The 5,747-nt window shown below is 42.1% G+C and overlaps 1 pseudogene; it reads right to left on the reverse strand.

Moving 5' to 3' along the window:
* Positions 1-595: 595 nt before the first annotated feature.
* LOC123628188 lies at positions 596-4,171 on the reverse strand (annotated as a pseudogene).
* Between the last annotated feature and the right edge of the window lie 1,576 nt (positions 4,172-5,747).

Consider the following 5,747-nt stretch of genomic DNA (forward strand, 5'->3'; position numbering starts at 1 on the left):
AGTGGAACAGTCAATAGCTGCTCTAGGATTTTTGAAATGGTTCTGATCAGTGGAGAAGCAGATAATTTCAGAAACAACAGCAGGTGATGGGTAGCAGTTGGAACACACATGAACTTTGAGGAGGAGCACAGTGAAAGGCACTGCTAGGCAGAAGCTAGGAGGGTGCACTGGGAAGGACTGGAGGATAAGGTTGGATGAGTAGGGTGCTGTGACTACATGTGTACGCAGGCATGTTTGGAGGGGTTGTGTATGAACCTGTACACAAGTATACAACACAACCAAAAACCTCAGCACCAACAAATATTTCTATAACATATATACACATGGCAGTTGGGGGAAGAGGGAGAAGATGAGGGGTGGGAGGCTTTTGTGGAATGAAGCTGTTGCTCCTAACTTGGGCCTTTCTAATTTCCCCTTCAAAATCATCTACATATGCTACACTAGCCTCGTGGAGTCCTATTTGTCTTGGTAAACTTAATCTTATCATGCAGGGATTAATCTAAAGACTGCAAAGGTCCTTAGGGAGGCCTCTGCTCTGCTGGCCATTTCCCTGGAAAGAGGGTGTAGCAGTGGTCTGAATGCCCAAGCACTCAGCCTAGTGCCTGACCTCTTTTAGAGAAGCCCAGGCTGCTGAGCAAAGGGACTCCCTGGGGAAAGTGAGGGCGCACTGGCTCACGACTCTCTTCAGTACCTTCTTAACATCACTGTGTTGCAGGCTAGACACATTGGGATTGATCATGGAGGTGACCCCAGTGTAGAGCAAAGGGATCTTGTTAAGCACAGCAACCTGGGGTGCTGTGGGAATGGCATACACTGTCCCCAGTGTTCCCTGGTACAGAGTGACCACAGTGAGGTGGGAGGAGCAGGTGGAGAAGGCCCACTGCTTTCCTGCTACTGAGGCGACCCTGAGGACAGCAGTGACAACATGAATATACGAGGCTATGGTAAACAGGAAGGGCACCATGGTGACAAAGGAGGCTATGAGGAAAGTGGTTTTCTCCACCATCTCAGGATTGGAACAGACCAGCTTCAGCCTGGGGGCCAGGTCACAGAAGAAGCAGTCAGTCTCATAGGCTGTACGGAATGGCAGCTCAAAAGTCATGGTGACAGTGACCACAGGGGTTAGGGACTCACTCAGCCAAGACCCACTTGCAAGCATGATACATGTGCATAGGTTCATGAGGGGATGGAACTGGAGGTGGCTGCAGATAGCAAGGTGGTGGTCATAAGACATGGCTGCCAGCAGAAAGCAGTCACCTACTACCAGGAAAATGGAGAAGTAAAATGGGACCATATGGCCTGCAAAAGCAATTGCCTCAGGATCTGAGAGAAGTTGTCTGTAGCATCCTAGGGGAAATGGAGGTGGTGTACCAGATCTCAAGGAAGGAGAAATTAAACAGAAAGAAGTACCTGGGGGTTTGCAGGCTGTGGTCAATGGAAATGACTAAGGATGACAATGTTCCCCAGTAAGGTCATGACATAGATTTCCAGAAATATTCCAAAAAGGAAAAACTATAACTGATGGAGACTCCCAAATCCCAGAAGGAGAAATTCTTTGATTATGGTCAAATTACCTAGATCTGTGAAATTCAGGCATCAAATGTAAGAAAAACAAAGAAATATAGCCAATTGCAAAAAGAGCCATGCTCCTGGAGGGGAGCAGTAGCACCAGAAATGCCATCTAACACGTACCTCTAAGGCCCTGTCTTTTCTCCCCTGGAATGCATTTTCTCTTTTGTTCTCCTAGGTCTATTTACTTAATAATCACAGCGGAATCAGAACCTATGCCCTGGATAGCAAACTGAGAGGGCGTCTCCCTGCTCTTTTCCACTCTTTCCCTTAACATAACCAGTGATGAATGTACCTTTGGGAGGTTCACAGTAGGAGGCAAACATTTTCTAATGGGGACATGGCATGGTGCAGAAGCTTCTCTGAATTTAATATTGCCTGAACTCCTGAAACTCAGCTTTTAAGACTCAAAAGCTTTTAAGGCTCTAAAATCCTAAAATAACATTGGAATTCAGACTGCCCTATCTCCCACCGAAACCCCAAATCAGGGTGGGTTTCACCAGGAACATAATTGGAGGGAGGAGGAGAATTCAGAACTATTGATCTTAAAGTACCTGTAAGAAAAACAAGAGTTTCTGCCTGGCTCTGGGGATATGTGCCTGATTGCTTCCATGGCATCACATTCCTATGGAAATTGGGGGGAAATGTATGTAAAGTTATTCACTTGAAATGTTAGAGAAAAATAATGTTCCATCCTTCATAAATGAAAATGACATTCCTGACTCACAAGCAGTAGGATGTGCATTTAGAGTTATTTTTCTTTTTCAGCAGCGAAGATGGGTTAGCAGTGAGTCATGGGTGCAGCTTCCCCTTCCCCACATTCCCCCCTGTGGTGATCAAAGATCCCCATTTGTGAAATGACAGTCTGGTCTTAGTGCCTGGGCTGTGATAGGATTGGAAATCAGTCTGTACTGTAGCCTAAATTAGGGGCAAGTGTGAGGCCAGAGTTAGGGGTTTCCATTACTCAGTGTTCCAAGCGGAAGGCTCAGTCTGTGGCCAGGGAAAACTATCTTCTTCACTCCTTTGTTTGGGGTAATCACAATGTGTCCCTAAAAGCTTACAGATAAGTCATATTTTTTTCAAATGAAGTCCTATTTTAAATCCAGTTAGAGAACTGGCTATTCAAAGGAATCTTATTAAGAATGCTTCTGTGATGTGAAAGAATTTCTTCATAATTTACCCTTTGCACCACTCGGGCTTGTTAATACACTGGGCTTGTGTAAAGGCAAGTTCACCTAGGGTGGGGGGGATCCAGGAATTTGGTCTGCGTAAGGTAGCACTGATTATGATTACAGTGTATAAAAAAATCAATCAGCAACTAGGGTTATCTCTGGGGGTGACAGCTGCCTCTTAATTGGGGGATTAAACTGCAGTGTCCTCTTACCATTTTACCTTGTCTACAGAGACTGCCAGCCAGCATTCAGAACCGACATTAACATCATTAGATTTTTATCATTCAGTCCCAAGTCTCATTAATCAGTAATGGAATAAACTTTATTTTCCCTTTTGGCTTATAGGCATGCTCCTTAGTGCCTCCAAATTCAAAGGCACACCAGCTTCCCTAAATCCTTATCCATCTTCTCTTTTCTTGCAGTGAGGAGAAATTAATGTAGATGCAAAAGAGAGGCTTCAGCACAGGACTTCATTTATTCCTTCATTCCTATAATCACTTACCACATATCTTTGGACATACACTCTGCATCATCTATTGGGCTAAGTAGGCACTGGGAATCAAACCATGAACAAGGAAGGCATGGCCACAGTGTTCCTAGAACTTACATTCTAGTGGTAGAAGTAGATATTAAACAGACAATTTTACAAATAACTGTATAATTACTATTGTGAGAAGTACTATGACAGAGAAATATAGGGTCCTGATGCAAAGAATATTATGCATGGAGGAGTGACCTAGTTTTTGTGAGATGGTCAAGGAAAATCTCTCTGAAAAGGAAGTTATATTACAGTACAGCAGTCCAGACAAGAGATGGTGGTAGTGAAAACCAAGCTGGGATAGAGTAAGGTGAATTAATTTTATGGCTTTTTACATAGCAGCATTAATACGTCTTTGTGTACTGTTTCTATGTATATTATACTTTAATAAAATGTTTATGCTAACAAAATGACACGGATTGCAGATGAATTGCATTAGCAGAGAGTATGAGGCACTAGAAGGAATTAAGAGCGAATCTTAGGTTTTTGGCTTAAGCAACTGCATGGATGATTATGTCTTTTCCTGAGATGGTAAGACCAAGTGGGTAATTTACCTTGGGGGGGAAATTTTCTTTTGTTTCCCTTCCTTCCTTTTCTTTCTTTCTGTTTATCAGATCTAGTGGATTATGATCCATTTCTGGGATGACGGGTCAGTAATAACCTGGTGACAGACAGAGCTCTGGCCCTGAGAGACAGAGCTCTCACCGTGGCTACAAGAGAAGCTTTTAAAATATGTCTCACAAATTTTTGCCCTTGGTCTCAAAAAGGACCAGGGAAAAGAGTGAATAGGTCAATGTAGACTTTATTCACCTTGTAGAAATTGCTCAAAGCCCAGGGTTAGCGACTGCATATCAGGGACATCTTTTAGCATATGAAGAACAGGAGAGCACATTTTGATGGGGACTGTTCAGCTCACTTCAACGTGATTCTCCACAAAACCTTCATTAATGGCAATGCAAGTACCCAGAGTTTTCAATTATCTGAGGCCTTTAAAAAATGTTTTGTCTTATTTTGCTTTTGCATGAAAGAGACCGACGACAATGAAAGCAACTCAGTCAAGAAAACAATATTCAGGGGATGTACTGGGATCTGAATACATTCAGTCCTACTCTTTCTCTCTTCTCCATCTTCATTTATTGTTCTGGCCAATCAGAATTAATGCTCAAAATGATGGCCGGAGGCTCTGAAAGATCCTCAATCAGTAAAAAGTGATTCAAGTGCATCATTATGCTTAATTTGCTAAGTAGGGACAGTGGACTCAGATATCTTAACGGAATTTTTTAAAGCAAAGGCAACGGAAAACAGCTTTGTTCTTAACCTCTAATTGCCCAGAAAATCTAATTAACCATGTCCCCTCTATCCCTTTCCTCTGGTATTCTCTCAATCAGGATTTGCCTTGTTACTAATTCTCTTATGTCATTATAATCACCAAAAGGTGTTCATTAGCATGAAAAGCTGTTGGTGGACAATATAAAATAAAACCCTCCAAATTCACATCCCTCCACAACCTCTGGTATGTTAATAGTCACAAAAGTGTGATGATAAAATTGAAAGTGTAGCAGCATTAAGTAGAGACTGAGAGATGAGATATAAAATCCCAAACTCATTGCCTCTTTGAGGGTCAATCCAGGAAAACCTCTTGGAAAAGGGAAAAGTGGGGAGGAATCTGAAGCACAGGTGAAAGTTGGATGCTGGAAAGGAGAAGAGTAAACTTAGATCATAGGGACGGTGATGATCTGGCTGTACCAATCAGGTCCCCGGTGCTCTTTCTCCTTCCCAACCTCCACCTCTATCTATTAAACAAAATTTAAGCCACAAACACATAACACTCAAATCTACTCTTGAATTTTTATTCTCCTCAAAGTGCAAATGACTGATATCGGAACAATTGTTGAATAATAGAGATCAGGAGTAGTTGGTAAATACAAAAAATCATCCTGAAAGCCCAAACCTCACTATTTAGGACAACCATTAGTCCAAATACGTATTAACTTATTCCTGAAAGTGATATCTGAGAGAAGCTAGGCTGGTGAGCAGAAAAACTTTCCAGTGATAGAGTCTTTGAAAGAACAGAGCAGAGAAGACATTCTTGGCTGGTACTACACTAGTTGTCCCAAAAAAGAGAAAGTTAATTTTTTTTGTCAATTGTCTCTAAAAGTAATGCTTTTCTTGAATAATTCAAGTTTGTGCCACACAGCAGGAAAATCTGGTGAAAAGTTTCTTTTTCCTGTAAAAACAACTTGTGGAAAAGCTACTTTTTAAAGGAATTGCACATTAATGTGGAGAAACCCCCAGGTGTCCAGTGGAATGACTCTGTTAGTTGTGTTTGTGTACCTTGAGACCCAGAGACAGGTATTATTGAGACTTAGAGACAGGCATTTCTGAAATGCCTCAGACAAACATTATTGAGGCCTAGAAACAGACTGGGAGACAGGAATTATTGAGACCCGGTGACAGATATTTCTAAT

This window comes from Lemur catta, chromosome X (genome assembly GCF_020740605.2).
Source record: "Lemur catta isolate mLemCat1 chromosome X, mLemCat1.pri, whole genome shotgun sequence".
NCBI classification, from domain to species: domain Eukaryota; kingdom Metazoa; phylum Chordata; class Mammalia; order Primates; family Lemuridae; genus Lemur; species Lemur catta.